Below are 18914 nucleotides of genomic sequence, written 5' to 3'. Positions count from 1 at the left end.
TCTATCTACTAGATATGCTCTTCTACAAAACTGATGTCACCTAATGTCTTAACTGTAGCTAGATTATCCATGACTAATTGTCCCAAATGGTGATTTTATTCTATTATGTTTTTAGAATACAGAAATAGGACATATATGTATATATTAAAGTGTATAATAATTTATCATAAATATTTTAAAGTAATGCAAACCACTTAGTAGAGTTAACAATTTCTCATTACTCTCAATGCTTATCCATCACTGTTTAATAATCTTAGATCAGGATTCATTCCCGGGCTGATTCTAACGCGTATTTTTTAAACTCAGCAGTTTCCAAAATACTAGGGTTCCTAAGAACACAGGTCTGCAGGATGCTATTAAATATATTACAAAGTCAGAGATACCAAATTAGTTTAAGACGTGCTGGATTAGAGAAATTTAAACACTTCTGTTTTCTGCCATCCTGTTGGAACTTTAATCTTATTACTTGTATTGTGAAACCTCTAAAAGGGTGTCACGGGCTATGATTTCCAAACTTATTTGACCAGTACTCACTCTTCCCTTGGCATACCTGATAGCATTTATAGTTTTCCAAAAAATGCTATAAACTGGGAAAGGCTGTCCCAAATATCCCTACGATCTTTGGATTATCTGAAGCTCTAATACTCTAGTTCAGATTTCCAAAAGTGATTTTGTGCAGCTTCCATTTACTCTGCCTAATTAAGAAGATGATGGTGACATCTCTGTTCATTGCCCTCCGTATCACAAACATGGTGGACCCTAATGTCACTCCCTGAATGAAAGACCAAATCTTATTCAAATGTCCTGTGATTCTTAGGAGAAACTATGTCATATTCCTTCCCTGTAACTTCAATAAGGTATGTAACTTACCAAAGTTCCTGAGTTGTTTTTTCTTTGTTCTCTTCCATGGAAGAAGAGTGAAGAAGATAGAGGGATGGCCATCCCCATCAGCAGCATAGCTTCCCTGTGTCTTTTACCAAACTGCTTTTCCATACTATCTCTCTTACACTAAGCGCTTGGCAGTTTGCTAAAGCTCTCCCAGCCTGATTTGCATATACTGCCTGTTTACTCACTGAGTACAAAATCTAGGCTTTTGATGTTTGACAAAACTTGCATTCTGATAGAGGCTGCTTTTCACCTAAGGAGGCTTAGAATTAGGAAAATTCCAGACTATACTGGACCTTTTCATGATAGAAATACAAAATCAGGGCAATGACTTAACTATGTTTTTTCTTTATGAAAGATTATTTTAAAGCATTCTCTTATATTTTACAATCATGTGAGTTTTTTTAATACTATATCTCATGATAGTGGAAATAAAAGATATTTTTGAGAGAATATAGTAATATAAATCAATTTTTAATTATTTAAGAATAAGTATGGAACAATAACCTTGGTTTTAATCATTAAATGTTGTCAAATAAATATAATTTTGTTATTTCTAGGCATATTACTAATAGCAAATGTTTAAAAAAAGAATTCAGCAAGTAAAGGCCTCACAAATATTGCTTCAATATATAAACATATTTCCTTAACTAACATGTATTTACATGCACATTGTCTTTCAAGTTTTGTTGTACTTTGCTTTCCTACATTGGGTAAATATCTCCTTTCTGTCCTTCTTATCTTATTAATTTGCTTAGTAAGCCCTTTATAAAACCCTTATAAAACCGAAATAAAATGCTAAAAAAGTTCAGCCTGCCCCCAAATTTGATCTATTCTTATCCTTAGAAAATTAGTATTTGTTTGTGTTGTGCTCAACCAAAAAGGATAATTAAGTCTCTGATAAATGCTATCTAAAGATATACCTCAAATTGAATACAGTAACTTGGATAGACAAAAAATAATTACTTCTAACTCTATCAAGTGATTTTCCAAGGATTTCAAAGACACATTATAAATTACTGAATTTATACCACATTTTACTGAACTTATACTGAATTTTACTTACCATGGTGTATGCAAGTGGAGATCTTAAAAATTCTTTAACAGTTCTCTGTTCATACCTCCTAAAGAGAACTTATCAAGTTCTGCTGTAATTCTTTGGTTTGCACATTTCTCTGTTTCTAGTATATTGGAACTGTAACTGTAACTGCATCTTAGAGATACAGACAGACAGACCAGAGTATATTTTTGGTAAAAGTTTCTGTAATGAATATTTAAATGAATGAATAATGTTTTTTAATTGAAATTTTCAACCAACTCCCCATGAGTCCCTCAAATTTGTTATTAATTAAAACAATGCTGGGCTAGAATCATTCTCTGGTTGAATTTTGTGTATTTCATGTTATCAGTAACTTTCTCAAAGTTATCTCTTGGCATATATTATATGTTAAAGGATTACATTTAACATACATAAGCCCAATCAGAATCTGCACACTCAGAAGCTATTTCCAACTCTCTCTCTCTCGTTCTCTCTCTCTGTGTATACATATGTGTGTGTGTATATAGATAAGAAGATACGTAATACATAAACATATTCAGTATATATATAATTATATATATGTACATATTCAGTATATGTATATATGTATCTCTATCTGTCTATATAGATAGCTATTAAGGAACTGCTTTCAATTGAAATAGGGCATGAGAGATGAAAGGAAGTTGAAAGAATAGCGATAGAGAAGGAAAGAAATTCTAAAAACTGAAAACTCAAGAATTGTGCAAAACTACTGCATTTCCAATTTCAGAAGGACTTACTGGAAGGCAATCTTCCTACACTAGATTTCTAGGAATATTTAATATTTCAAACAGAAAAGACTCACTTAAGCCTCAACATGAACATAAGAGATCGATTTATTATTGTCCATTAAATTGAAAGAATCAAAATGAAAATGAGTAACATTTTTCAATGATTCATATATCAAAGCCAAAGCTAAAGGCATATCTCCATGGAGAAAGACATTCAGACCAATTAACTCCTTTCACTGTGTTTCACATAGAGAGGAACCGGTGAGCCACAGGATCTTGGTCGGCTAATGTGACTTTATAGTACTGCCCCAGCAGCCCAGGTCAAGTCGAGTATAATTTCACACTTACTGTGTGAATGAGTATTATCCAAGGCTTAGTTGAGGAGGCACAGAGAATAAAGCTCAATCCTTGAACTACTCGAAACTGCAGAGACAATATAGCACGATACAAATATTTGGGAGAAAATATTTGCAAATCATATATCTGATAACAGATTAATATCCAGAATATAGAACTCCTAAAACTCAACAACAACTAAAATAAAAAACCCAATTCAAAAATGGGCAAAAGACTTGAATAGATGTTTCTCCCAAGAAGATATGCAAATGGCCGATAAGCACATGAAAAGATCTTCACCATCACTAATTATTGGAAAATACAAATTAAAACTACAATGAGATACCACCTCACACTCATTAGAATGGCTACTATCAAAAATAAAAAAAGAACAAATGTTAGTGAGGATGCAGAGAAATTAGAACCCTTGTTCACTGTTGGTGGGAATGTAAAATGGTACACCAATCCGGAAAACAGTACGTCAATTTCTCAAAAAATTAAAAATAGAATTATATGATCTAGAATTCCATTTTTGGGCATATACCCAAAAGAACTGAAAGCAGGATCTCAAAGAGATATTTGTACACCCATGTTCATAGCAGCATTATTCACAAAAGTTAAAACGTGGAAGCAACACAAGTGTCCATTGACGGATGAATGTATAAGCATAACACATACAATGGAATATTATTCAGCCTTAAAAAGGAAGGAAATTCTGACACATGCTACAACATGGATGAAACTTGAGAAGATTATGGTAAGTGAAATGGCAGTTACAAAAAGACAAATACTGTGTGATTCCACTTACATGAAATACTTAGAATTGTCAAAATCATAGAGACAGAGAGTAGAACATGTTCCCAGGGGCTGGGGGAAGAGAATGGGTTGTTTTGTTTTTTTTTAATAGGTATAGATAGATGTTAGCTCAGAGCCGGCCTTCCTCAGCAAAAAGAGGAGGATTAGCACGGATGTTAGCTCAGAGCTGATCTCCCTCACAAAAAAATAAATAATAGGCATAGAGTTTCATGTTTTTTTCCAGGTTTGTTGAGATTAATTGACATAAATCACTGTACAAGTTTAACGTGTACAGCATAATGGTTTGACTTATATATATTGTGAAATGATTACCACAATGGGTTTAGTTAACATCCATCATCTCATAGAGATACCATAAAAAGTAAAGAAATAAAATTTCTCCTTGTAATGAAATCTCTTAGGATCTACTCTCTTAACAACTTTCCTATACATCATACAAGGAAGTGTTAACTAAAGTCATCATGTACATTACATTGCTAGTACTTATTTGTCTTATAACTGGAATGTTGTACCATTTGATTTTCTTCCTCCAATTCCCCCTTCCCCCCATCCCCCATCTCTAGTAACCACAAATTTGAATCTCTTTTTCTATGAGTTTGGTGTTTTGGTTTTTTTTTAATTTTTTTTTACATTCTACATATAAGTGAGATCATTTAGCATTTGTCTTTCTCTGTCTGACTTACTTCACTTAGCATAATGTCTTCAAGGTCCATTCATGTTGTCACAAATGGTAGGATTTTCTCATTTTTTATGGCTGAATAATATTCCATTGTATATATGCACACATATATGTATATGCCACAAGTTCTTTATCCATTCATCCATCGATGGACACTTAAGTTGTTTCCATGCCTTGACTATTGTAAATAATGCTGCCATGAACGTGGGGGCACAAATATCTTTTAGAGTTAGTGTTTTCATTTCCTTTAGATATATTCTCCAAAGTGGAATTGCTGGATAATATGGTGGTTTTATTTTTAATTTTTTGAGAAACCTCCATACTGTTTTTCATGGTGGCTGCATCAATTTACAATCCCACCAATACTGCACAAGGGTTTCCTTTTCTCCACATCCATACCAGCATTTGTTATCTCTTTTCTTTTTAGTGCCGGCCATTTTAACAGGGGTGAGATGATATCTCATTGTGGTTTTAACTTACATTTCCCTGGTGACTAGTGATGTCCAGCATCTTTTCATGTACCTGTTCGCCATTTGTGTATCTTCTTTGGAAAACTGTCTATGAATTATTTGTTTTTTTGTAATTGAGTTGTATGCGTTCTTTAGATTAGCAGACATTTGTCCTGTCCAAAAGGTCCTTGATATTTGATCCCACTTGTTTATTTCTGATTTTTTTGCTTGTGCTTATGTATGATTTCCAAAAGATCCTTACCTAGGCTCATGTCAAAGGGAATTTTTCCTATGTTTTCTTCTAGGAGTTTCAAACTTCAGATCTTACATTTAAGTCTTTAATTCATTTTGAGTTAATTTTTGTGAGGGGTGTAATATAGGGATCCAGTTTTATTGTTTTACATGTGAATATCCAGTTTTCCCAGGACCATTTATTGAAAAAACTGTCTTATCTCCACTAAGTATTCTTGGCTTTCTTGTCAAATATTAGTTGACTGTATATGCTTGGGTTTATTTCTGGGCTCTCAGTTCTGTTCCATTGGTCTATTTGTCTGTTTTTATGCCAGTACCCTACTGTTTTATTTACTACAGTTTTCAAGTATAGCTTGAAATCAGGAAGTGTGAGGCCTTCTGATTTGTTCCTCTTTCTCAGGATTTTATTTGGCTATTCAGGGTCTTCTGTAGTTCCATATAAATTTTAGAAGTGCTTTTTCTATTTCTGTAAAAAATGTCGGAATATTTCTTTAGGATTTTCTATATATAAAATCATGTCATCTGCAAATAGAGACAGTTGTACTTCCTCATTTCCAATTCTGATGTCTTTTATTTATTTGTTTATTTTTCCTAATTGCTGTAGCTAGAACTTCCAGTAATATGTTGAATAGGTGTGGTGAGAGGACCATCTGGTCCTGAGATTTTCTTTGATGGGAGATTTTTGATTACTGATTCAGTCTCCCTACTACTAATTGGTCTATTCAAATTTTCTCTTTCTTCCTAATTCAGTCTTGGTAGGTTGTATGTTTCTAAGATTTTTTCATTTCTTCTACATTGTCTGGTTTGTTGGTGTACAGTTGTTCATAGAAGCCTCATTTTCTTTTGTGTTTCTGTGATATCCATTGTAATGTCTCCTTGGGTCTGCTTTCTTTTTTCCTTGATTAGTCTGGCTAAGAACTTGTCAATTTTGTTTATGTTTTCAAAGAATCAACTCTTAGTTTGGTTAATCTTTTCTATCGTTTTTCTGTTCTTTATTTCATTTATTTCTTCTCTAATCTTTATTATTTCCTTCCTTCTGCTAAATTTGGGCTCAATTTGTTCTTTTTCTAGCTCCTTAAGGCATAGAGTTAGGTTGTTTATTTAGGATCTTTCTTGCTTCTTAATGTAGATGTTTATTGCTATGAACTTTCCTTTTAGAACTGTTTTCTTGCATCCCATAAGTTCCTGTATGTTGTGATTCCATTTTTGTTTGTCTTAAGAAAATTTTTTATTTCTCCTTTAATATTTTCTTTGATCCATTGGTTGTTCTGGAGAGTATTATATAATTTCCGTATGTTCACGGATTTTCCAGTTTTCCTCTTGTTATTGATTTCTAGTCTCATGCCATTGTAGTGAGAGAAGATACCTGGCATGATTTCAATCTTCTTGAATTTGCTAAGACTTGCTTTGTGGCGTAATATATGGCCTATCCTAGAAAACGTTGCATGTGTGCTTGAAAAGAATGAGTATTTGGCTGTTGTTGGATAGAATATTCTGTATGTGTCTGTTAGGTCCATTTGGTCTATAGCATTATTCAAATCCACTGTTTTCTTATTGACTCTCTGTCTGATGATCTATTCATCATTGAAAGTGGGGTATTAAAGTCCCCAACTATTATTGTACTGCTGTTTATTTCTCCTTTCAGTTCTGTTAGTTTTTGCTTTATATATTTAGGTGCTCTGATGTTTTATGCATAAAATGCATAAACTTACAATTATTATATCTTCTTGATAAATTGACCCCTTCATCATTATATAATGACCTTCTTCGTCTCTTTTTACCATTTTTAGTTTAAAGTCTATTTTTTCTGATATAAGTATAGCTACTCCTGTTTTGTTTTGGTTACCATTTGGTTGAAAAGTCTCTTTTCATCCTTTCATTCTCAGTCTGTGTGTGTCTTTAAGACTAAAGTGAGTCTCTTTTGGGCAGCATTTCATTGGATCTTGTTTTTTAAATCCATTTGATCATTCTAATATGTTTTGATTGGAGAATTTAATTTGTTTATGTATAAAGTAATTATTGATAGGTAAAGACTTACTATTGCCATTTTGTTAATTGTTTTCTGGTTGTTTTGTAGGTCCATTGTTCCTTGTTTCTTATCCTGCTGCCTTTTTTTGTGTTTTGATGTCTTTTGTTATCAGTATTCTTTGACTACTTTATCATGTTCTTTTGTGTAATTGCTATAGGTTTGTCCCTTGTGGTTACCATGAGGCTTACATGAAATATCTTAAAATTATAACACCCAGTTTTAAGCTGATAACGACTTAACTTCAATAGAATTCCTAAACTTTCCATTCTACCTCTCCTCCTCCTGACACTTTAGGTTATTGTTGTTACAATTTACATATTTTTTATATTGTGTAATATAAAATAATAACAGATTATTGTATTTATGGCTCTTTTTCCTTTTTTTAACTTTTAAACTAGAGCTGTAAGCAAATTATGCACCACAATTACCAATTACAGACTCTAACTTTGACTATATATTTACCGTTACCAGTGAGTTTTACACCACCTTTTTACGTTTTTATGATGTTAGTTAGCATCCTTTTACTTCCACTCAGGGAACTCACTGTGGAATTTCTTGTCAAGAAGGTCTAATGGTAATGAGCTCATTCAGCTTTGCTTGTTTGGGAAAGTCTTTATCCCTCCTTCATTTCTGAAGGACAGCTTCACTGGGAAAAGAATTCATTGTTGACAGTTTTTTTCTTTCAATATTTTAGTATGTCATCCCCTTCTTTCCTAGTCTAAAAAGTTTCTGTTAAGAAATCCACTGATAGTCTTAGGGGGTTCCCTCACATGTAACTTCTCTTTTTGTCTCGCTGCTTTTAAAACTCTTTCTTTGTCTTTGACTTTTCACAATTTATTTATAATATGTCTCAATCTAGCCCTATTTGGGTTTAACCTATTTGGGATCCTTTGGGCCTCATGGATCTGGATGTTCATTTCTTTTCTCAGATTTGGGAAGTTTTCAGTCATTATTTATGCTTTCTGTCCCTTTCTCTTTCTCTTCTCCTTCTGGAATTCCCAAATCAAATATTACTTTTTTTTTTTTTTTTTTCCATTTTGTCCTATAAGTCTTTTAGGCTGTCTTTACTCTTTTTCATTTCTTTTTTTCTTTTTGTTCCTCTGACTGGGTAATTTCTAATGTCCTATCCTCCAGTTACTGATTCTTTCTTCTACATGGTCGAGCCTGCTTTTGAAACTCTATTGAATTCTTCAGGTCAGTTATTGTATTTTTCAACTCCAGAATTTCCATTTGTTTGTTTTTGTTTTTGATGGTTTCTATTGCTTTGTTGAACTTCTCATTTTGTTCACACATTGTTTTTATAACTTTGTTTTGTTGTCTGTGTGTCCTTATAGTTCACTAAACTTCTTTAAGAGGATTATTCTGAATTCTTTACCTGACAGTTAGTAGTTCTCCATTTCTTTAGGATCAGTTATTGAAGCTTTATTAGTTTTCTTTTATGGTGTTATATTTACCTGTTTTTTGTGACCCTTGATTCCCTCTATTCGTATCCATTCATTTGAGTAATCAGGTTTCCTCTTCCATATTTCAGTGGTTTCCTTTGGCAGAGACAGATCTTTGCCTATCAGCTCAGTTTGGGTTTCTTGGCAAGTCTGCTGGTAATGTCCTTGAGAAGAAAGGACCTGCTATTATGGTCTATTTTTGGGTGAGACAACTGTTCAAGCTCTGAGTTTGGGGGTTAGGAGTATGTCATTGGCTGAGAACAGTTGGATAGGACTGCTGGCTTGGTTCCCAACCCAAGTGAGGCTGTAGGATGGGCTCCACAGCTGCCTATATTCTCTAGTCAGGCTTACTAGATGGTTGGGGCTGGGACTATTCACTAGTAGATGGGGCTATAAATTACTTTCCCTGCTCTGGCAGGGCAGCAGGACAGGACCCAGGGCCTGTATGGCTCGTTGTTTGGGCACTCAAATAAGGCAAAAGTGTGCACTGAATTCCTTGGTCAGATGAGGCCACCAGTTTTGTTCTGCAGAGGGGAAAGCCACGGGCTGTGCTCTCTAAGTGCCATTTGAAGCAGGGCTATTGAATAGGCTACATAATTTCTTATGTGTTCTGGTTGGGTCTCCTGGTTAGGCAGGCTGAAGGCTGTGTTCAGCAATGAACAGAGCTATGAATTAGTTTTCCTACCTAGGTGCAGTAGGAGAAGCAGCTCTAAAGCCAGTAAGGCTCTTTGTTTGTGGTCTTTACTCAAACCAAACCACATCCCAAGTTTCTGGTCAAATAGGGCCACTAGCTTTTCTCGGCAGACTATCAGTTCTGCCTGTCCATCTTGGCTCAAGTGTTTCTGGATTACACAGCTTCTAGGTGCTCTCGCCCACCCTTCTGGTCAGATAGGGCCAGGAGACACTCTCCACAGGAGGTGGGGCTATGTCTCAGTTCCCTTGCCTGGACAGGATGGGGAGAGGCCACTCCAAATCTCTCCCAACTTTTCCCAAAAAGGTTTTTGAGTCAGGAGAGGCTGAGGGCTACCCTCAGCCTTGGCTATAAATGAATCACCCTGCCTGAGCGCAGCAGGGGGACACTTCATGCCTGGTTCTGGCTTTGCTGTGGGGGTGATCAGCAACTCTTGGCAACCTCTAAGCTTGAGTGTTTCTGGGCTACACAACTTATAGGTGCTCTCACCAGCCTCTCTGGCCCTATGTGCCCAGGAGGCACTCTCCATAGTAGGTGGGCTGTGACTCAGCTCCTTGCCTAGGCGTGGGTAAACCTGGTTCTAAGTCTGGCAAAACTCCTTGTTTAACGACCTGAATCAGGCAGATCTGCACCCCACCAAGTTCCCTGGTGAGAGTGCACTATTGACTTGGTTCTTCAGATGAGCAAAGCTGTTGGTTGGGATTACTACTTGGGCACCACAGGTATGAACTTGGTCTCCCAAGATTCATGTGCTGGTTGTTACAAGTCTCTTCCCCCTTCTCCATCAGAGTCAGATTCCCAGTTGTTGAACCCCACAGATTCTCCTGCAACCCATAGGGTGAGATCACTTTGTACGGGCTCCCACAAAGCGACCTACAACGCTAGGGGGGTGGTTGTCCCCCCTGGGCTCCCTTTCTCCACTGGAGAAATTGCAGAGACTTCACTGCATGGCACTGTGCTGGCCTGGGGGAGGGACAATGTGGTTAGGGTTTAGCAGCTCCCCTTACCCTCTAATGCGGTCTGTCTTGGTGTCTGTGGTACAACGGTGTGCTTCAGCCTCATTTTTGTGTTGTAGGATTCTCTCAGTGGCGTCTTGTTCATGAATAGTTGCCAGTTGTTCTTCTTGTAGGGGGAGTAAAGTCAGGAATAACCTATTCACCATCTTGGCAACGTTACTCCTCAAGTTTCCATTTTACAAGATGAAAAGAATTATGGAGATTTATGGTGGTGATGGTTGCACAACACTGTGACTATATTTAATACCACTAAACTGCATACACTTTAAAATGTTTAAGATGGGAAATTTTATGTTGTGTGTATTCTACCACAATAAAAATTTTAAAAAATGCCACTTCCTATGGCTCATAGGACAGTTCCTATGGCAAGTGTTCAATAAATTTTAGCAATCATTATTAACAAACTATCTAAGGAGACTGGTTTTATTCACCAAATAACTGTAATATAAACCAATATTTTACACAATCAACTATAAAACTGAGGGGCAAAGATATTAAATATTCTAAGGATTTACTGACATGAGATACGTGTTGGTGTATATCAAATAGTAAATACACATTCAGCAAGAGCAGCACTTCTAAGCTTAAATGTGCACCTGGATCACTTGAGGTATTTTTATGCAGATTCTTATCCAGTGGGGGTTGGTGGGGTTTGGCATTCTGCATTTCAAACCAGTTCCCAAAAGATGCCCATGATGCTCCTAGAGGCCCACTCTCAACACCAGGAATGAGTGGGACAGTTAAAGAGTAGAGGAGATTTTGACATATTTGGGGAAAGGTGAGCATAACCTGTGGGCAGACATATACTCTTTCTTAGCCAAAATGGAAGCTAGAAAGGAGTTGGAGCAAGAAGACAGGCAAGGTAAATCTGACGGGTCCAAGAGAACTATAATTTTTGTGGCTGTGGGCACGAGGGAGAGGCTAAATGGCCTTGTTTGGCCAGAGTGGTTGCTGGTTCACTTTGTGGGACTTAAACAAACTCTGGAGCCAGAAGTGGATTCAGGTTTTGTGGAGCCTAAGGTTTATTTTTCTGAGGAGGGAATGGTTCTTTTAAAGAAAAACAATATATTACAAAATGTCAAATTACAATGGAAAAAAACCCAAATTTACAAATTTTATAAGCTTCTAAATATCATAAATATCACAATATCAAGAAAAATCACATAATTTGAGGAAACTGAATCACATATATTCTCAAGAACATTTTTGTAACCACAGCCATTCCAGTACTGCAGAACGTGTGGAGAAGTGTAATGGAGAGGGAGTTGAAGCAGACAAACGGCAGCCCTTTGAGCTTCTGTGTGCAATCTATTAAACTTCTGCAAATTTTACTGGATACGTAGCTGTGTTAACACAGAGATAAGTAAAGAATTTGTGCAGATGAAGGTTTGGAAGCTTCAGCTACGTGGCTTACAGTTAATGTACCTGAGCTTAGGCTTCCAGATGTTGCTCCTCTCTCCTCCCCAACCCTGGTGAAGACAAGATATGGCTTGGACAACTTGGAAAAAGTGGAGTGCTGTGTCCGATGTTTGTGGCAACCATGTAAATGACCAGAAGACATCCCTGTAAAATGTGCATCAACATAAATGGAGTAAAAACATTCCTTGTGGATTGACTATTTAAAAGAGGATGGAGGAAAAGAGAGGGCTAAAGTTCAAGGTAAAGTGACCTGGAGAAATGAGAAGAAGAGATGATGATGTAATTACCAACATGAAATGAAATTGCCTTGCTTTTTTTTTCTCTTTTTTTAATATAATTTTTTTCTACTGACTTGTTTAATGATTGAGTGGAATGGGAAATATGCTCGCAAATAATTGGCAAAACCAGCTCCTCCAATTATCACCCAAACTACATGCCTACTTATATCTCAGTACTTTTGTTTATTGTTTACTTTTTCACTGTCTATAACACAGCCTCTAGCCTGAGTATGGTTTAATGTGATGTCCTTGCACAAAAGAGTTGTCAACTGTGTGTGTGTGTATGAGTATGTGTGAGAACAGAGCAAAGGATGGGAAGAGTACCCCGCTGTGTGACTTAGCCCAGCTTCTACAGTGTCTAGGCAGACTGGTTTGTGGTGATTCATTGTGAGTTGTGTTATGAATAATTTGTTACCAGTAATTGTTTACGTACCAAAGCTTGGGAACAATTTTGTTTTCAATTTGAGAAGATAATTCCATTTCAATACTTGCACTTAGATACATATTCTTTAATGAAGAAGAAAGAGATGAATTTAGAAATATTGTGCCTAACTTTTTGAGCATAAATCTGAGTGGATCATGTGTGCTAGTTGAGCACATGGGCGTAAATCCTCACGTAAGCCGTCTCACGAAGGCGGAATGTCCCTGACCATTTTACAGTGACATAGGGTATTCAGCAACTTAGTTTGGAAAACCGACTTTAAAGAATTATGAGGAGATATTTTAAAAATAGGATCTTATCATACAAAGGGTATCAATTTTTAAAGAGCTGTCTTATAGTTCAGTCTTTCACATCTGTCACTTTCTTATACTTTCAAAGACAACTCTCTCAAGTACAGCTCTGGTCAAAGCCGAGGTTACTAGGAGATGTAGCCAAGAGTCGGTAGATTCTGAATGTCTTTCTTTTAGTCCCACCTCACTTCTGTTAATATTTCTTTAGGAAATGAAGTGTTGATGCTGTCAGACTTTTTGGCATACCTGTCTTGCTCCTGATGAGTAGGACAGAAAGGTTACACAGTCTGCTTAAAAGACCAACAGACAAGAGTGTCTGGGTGTGAATTTGGTGTCAGGTCTTGTTTCATTCTCAGCTCTACATATGGTTCCTTTCCACCAAAGCAGAGTTTATTGAATCCGATTCTGAAATCTCTACCCTTCTTCTGCTGAGTGTTTTGGAAGAATCCCTCAATAGATATTTAGTGAGAGTTTAGTATATGCCAAGCCCTATAATAGGAGTTGAGTATTCATGGAGGCTACTTCGAGTTTTGGGCACAAGGGTTTGCAGTCTATTAGGAAAGACATGTAAAGACCAGATAATTCTAATGCAGTATGACAAGAGCAATGCCTGAGCTATTTACAGAGTGTGATGTCAGCACAATGGAAAAATGTACCATCCATACATGGAGAGGTCAGTGAAAACTTCCCAGAGAGGCAACAGAAACTTAACAAGGCAATCGTGGTTAGAATATGGGGAACAAGAAAGTAAGTGGCATAAAGTGGAGTTGGAGAGGTAGATAGTGACAAGAACATGCCAGGGATATAAACCATGTCAAAGATTTTGGAATTTATTCAAAGGTAGTGGGATATTGAAAGGATTTAGGTAGAAAAGTCAATTGATTTGCTTCATAAACTTCAGAACCTAATCGAGTTAGAACTGCATTGCATTGGCTCAGAGAAGAGAATATGGGGGCTTGGTTTAGAGGTAGTGGGCATGTTGGTGAGAAATGGATATATTCTGTGTAAATTTTGGGTATAGAACCAACAGGATTAAGTACCAGATTGGACATGAAAGGCAGAAAACATTGAAAAATCAAAAAAGAGTAGCAGAGTTATGGCTTAAGTAACTAAGAGGAGAATGGTACTGTAACTGATGTGTAGGATGGTGGATGACAAGAAGGAGTTCAATGTTTTACATGACAAAGTCTGAGATAGGTATGAGTCATCCAAGTGAAGAAGACACAGTCAATTCTCATTATGCATGGTAGCATGTTCTATCACCTTGCCACAAATGCTGCATTCACGAATACTGAATCATTGCTTCTGGGGGAGATACAGTTCCTGCCAGCCTATGGTCATATTTTCATCAACCAATCAAAATGTAACTTTTTTAACATATGTTTCGTTTTGAAAGCACATCATAGCCTTTTTGTACATACAAACACTAGAGAACACTTTAGTGCTATTCTTGGGGATTTATTTTATTTATTTTTATTTATTTATTTATTTGTTTATTTATTTATTTATTTATTTATTTATTTAGTGAGGAAGATCAGCCCTGAGCTAACATCCATGCTAATCCTCCTCTTTTTGCTGAGGAAGACCGGCTCTGAGTTAACATCTATTGCCAATCCTCCTAGTTTTTTTTTTCCCCCAAAGCCCCAGTAGATAGTTGTATGTCATAGTTGCACATCCTTCTAGTTGCTGTATGTGAGATGCTGCCTCAGCATGGCCAGAGAAGCCATGTGTTGGTGCACGCCCGGGATCCGAACACGGGCCGCCAGTAGCAGAGCGCACGCACTTAACCGCTAAGCCACAGGGCTGGACCCTTGGGGATTATTTTAAACAGTGAAAATACAAACAAAAAGCATAAAAATATGAAAAATGTGGCATTAAACAGATTGCAAAAAAAGACACTTGTTTACAGTTTAAAAGCTGAAATAAGAAGATAGATTGTTGTCTTTATTGACCTCAGCTAAGAATGTGCTTACACACTACAGGATGAAAATAAAATTTTTTGCTGCTCTGCATGTGTCCATGAATGACCACAAAAGTGCCACAAGTATTGATTTGGGGTTTCGAAATAAGCTCTAATGAGTAGACAAATTTGGAAATACAGAATCCATGAATAGTGAGGATTATATGTATTCAAGTCTAGAGCTCAAAAACGTATGGGAAGAAGATATGTCTTTAGGACTCATCATGAAGTTGATGTTATTTCTAATTCTGGGAATAGAGAATATCACTTAGAAATACTAGAGAGAAGGCTCAATACCAAAATCTGAGGAACTCTAACATCTAGCCTGAAGAAAGCCAACATTTGAGGCAGGTAGAGGAGAAGAAGGTGGAGCCAACAAAGAGCACTAAGGGAAGGAAGAACATAGTGCCAGGTAGCTTAGAGAAGATAGTGTTGTAAATTGGAGAGCACACTCCTGTGGCAAGTGCTGATAATAAGGCTGATCAATGAAGAAAGAAGCACGACCCTTGGATATGTATCATGAATATTGTTGGTGTCTTTGCAAGATAACCACTCAGTGGAGTAATGGGTGGAAGCCAGATTGGAATGAGTTGAAACAATAAATGGTAAATGAGAAAATTGTACCTGTAGTATCAAGAGCAACTTCAACAGATTTTGTATAAGGAAGAGCAGAAAATAGACATCTGGAGAGTGATGAGGAGCAATGGGATTTTTTTTTAACTAGGAGTGTAGGCTGTTAAAGACCATCAGAAAATCTTTTGGAGCAAGGAAAGTTAAGTTTATTAGACTTACTGCAATAAGAGAGAATACTACCATGACAGTCTCAGTAGTTCTTCAGAGGAAGATATTTATAGAGTTTTAGCATCTAGCCTGGGCGATTTGAAGGAGTTCTTATAAGGCAGAGAGTTGTCTGGGATTGGAGAGAATTTATCACAGAAGAGCTTTGGATGGGTGAGTATACTGAGGCAATTGTCTAGAAGAGGTCTTGATAAGCAACTTGTTAGTCTTCATAAAGTAAATTATTTTAGTTTGTTCACAGTCTTATCTTCAGAAGCAAGTATTTCCTGGAGCAAATAACTAAACTATTTTTCCCTGGTCCCATTTGAGTTAAGCACAGGGATAGGAAAGTATTATTGACTTCAGTTTATATGAATTACTAGAGGAATTCCATATGCTGTTTAGAAGTGCTGCTGTAAGGTGTGAATAATGCAGAAAAAAGGAGATGATGACAGCTGCAAGTCCTTGATAAAGTGAGAATTCAGGGTCTGTATTCAGAACAAAAGCAGAGGCTCTGACATGGTGAAGGAGAGGAGCTCTTCTGTTGTAAAAGGCAGGCAGATTGAGAGGATGGATGCAGATTCAAGAGGATAGTAGGCTCTTTGGCTCCTTTGTTTCCCCTGAAGTCTCAGAGAATTAGGAAGAAAAGCCAAATGGATAAAAAGGAAGGCAATTCTATCCTTAGAAAAAATATTTTTAAATAGAACAAGTCAAACACCCTGCACTGCAAAACCAAGTTAATTCCTTCCTCTACTCTTTTTGTTCTGTTCTAGTTTCGTTTCAACCAGCTCCTGCCTCTACTTGCTCCACAGAGTTATATGAAAATATTAAGAGATAATGCACACAGGAGGGTCAAATATGGGGCTTTACACATAGTAGGTGCTCAATAAAAAGTTAGCTTCTCTTCTTTGTCCCTTTTATTAGTGGTTTTCTAACACAACGTGCTTCCTTCTTTCCAGTCTTCCTTATTTCCTGGCTTCCTCCCTTCCTATGATTTGTCACCTCTCCTCCAAGGAGTAGAATATTTCTCCCACACTCCAGCTCTGTCTGAGGCTAGGATCTTAATACTTATAAAATTCACAAAGGCAACCAACTTGTCTGAAGCTCTAAAACTCCTGATTTGGGAATTCTGGCTACTGTGGTCCAGTTGTTCCATCAGGACCCTCCCCACTCCTTCCTTACAAGTCAAGTGGAAGAAGGGGACAGAGGCTACTACGTCTGTATCTTCACTGTAGTGTATTCTGTATAAAATTCCCCAAACACACCTCACTTCCCCAACTATCACTATCTCCAAAGATACTCCATCCTTCTAAATGTCTGGTTCACACTAAAAGTTCTGCTACGTATCCTGATATTTCCCAGACTTTACTGACCAATTTATGTCTAAGATACACCTGACAACTGGGAAATATAGCTTAGTGTGAAGCTGGAATAAAAAGCTTCTTAAAGCAATTTATAATTTATTAAAAATATATTTATATTATAAAGATGTCAAAACATAAAAACTTCTGGGCAAAGGAAAATTGATAAGATTTGGAAGAAGATTTTAAGATTCAGATACTTATATTAGCTAAGGTATGGAGAGTGCACAGGACAGTGGAAAGATCCAACAATGGGGGTAACACACCAGAGCCTGAATCCTAGCTACTTACTGGCTGTATGAACTTGGAGAAGTCACTCATCTTTCATAAATTGTTTCTCATCCTGGAAATTTGAAATGTAATGTTTACTCTATCTAAGGGTATTTTGGGGGAGATTAAGAACATATGTGAAAGTGCTTTGGAAGCAGTAACATTAATCAAATGGAAGTTATTGTCAGCTATAAGAAATTTAAATACTCAATTTCTAATTTAGCATTTTTCTTAACCTTAATGTTTTTTCTGACTGGGATAACTTAGATGTAATATACAGAAAAAAATATGAAAATCTTGACTTGAAAATATGACCTTGCATTTTAATCTCATCCTGGCAATTTTATTAGATGCAGGTCTTTGCAAAGTTACCAGGCATCTCTGAGATCCAGTCCCTCAACATAAAATATGTATAATAACATCTATTATAGAAATACATTTTGTGGATTAGTTATAATTTATAACCAGCAAAGATGTTTCTAGCAAGGAAACAGGTACAATGAATTTGGTTTGAAAAATTGCCACTATTACTAAGAAAAAAGCAACGTCTCCTTCACCTTTCAGTAGCTTGTGTGAGATACTCGCTGATGCCTGAAGAAAGTAGAGAAGTTTTGCTAGAAGATTTACAACAAACGAGAAAGAGAATCAACATTTGTTTGGCGGCTCTCATTTGCCAGGCATATAATAATTGCTTTCCATACATTATTTTATTCATTTTATTCTTTTATTTTATAAAATTCCCATAAAAGAGTAAGTGCCCTAATTTGACGTATGAGGAAACTAAGACTTGAAGAGGTTAATTACATTATCCATAGATACAAAGCTACTGAATGGAAGAGAAAATATCATGTCAAGTCAGTTTAGCACCCACAGTCCTTGCTTTTTCTAATATACCTCACATATTTTCTCGACAATAGAGATGTTCTTAATTATTTGTCCTCTATTATCAGAAACTGCACCACTGAAAAATAATTCCACAAGTTAAGTGATATCCAGTGTCACTGTCTCTTCTCTATAATGTTAAAGGTATTATTTATTAACATACTCAACAAATAATGACTGGGTATTTTTAGGACTTAATTTGGTTGTGAATAACAGAAAAGCTAACTCTCAGTGGCTTCAATAATTAAGGGGTTTATTCTTTTCAAGTAATAGAAAGTCCTGAGGTGAGCAGTCAGCACTTCAATGGCAGCTCTGTGCTGTTGGTCTGTCTGTCACACAGAGTGTGTTTCTTGATCACCGGCTCATGACTGCAAGATAGCGGCTAGACTTCTAAATTTGCATTTAACACACGAAGAAAGGGAAGAGAGAAAGGCAAAAGTCATGTGCCATGATTTCTGCTTCTGGTAATGATAGAGTCACTTAGAGGAGACAAATCCTTGGAATGAGAACAAATAGAAAAACAACATTTTTAAAAATGAACTTATTTTTTAGAACAGTTTCAGATTTACAGAAAAAATGTGAAGATAGTATGGAAAGTTCCCAAATACCCATTCCTGGATTCGCCTGTTATTAACCTCTCACATTTGTTATAATTAATGAACCAGTACTGATACATTATTATTAAGTGAAGTTCATACTATATTCAGATTTCCCTAGTTTTATCCTTTTTTCTGCTCCATAATCTCATCCAGGATACTGTATTTTTTTAGTTACCATGTTTCCCAAGGCTCCTCTTGGCTGGGAGAGTTTGTCAGACTTTTCTTATTTTGG

This window comes from Ceratotherium simum, chromosome 9 (assembly GCF_057802395.1).
Source record: "Ceratotherium simum simum isolate JZ-2026a chromosome 9, ASM5780239v1, whole genome shotgun sequence".
In the NCBI taxonomy this organism is placed as follows: Eukaryota; Metazoa; Chordata; class Mammalia; order Perissodactyla; family Rhinocerotidae; genus Ceratotherium; species Ceratotherium simum.
The sequence above is the reverse complement of the archived record's forward strand: the minus strand, read 5'-3'. Positions refer to the sequence as shown.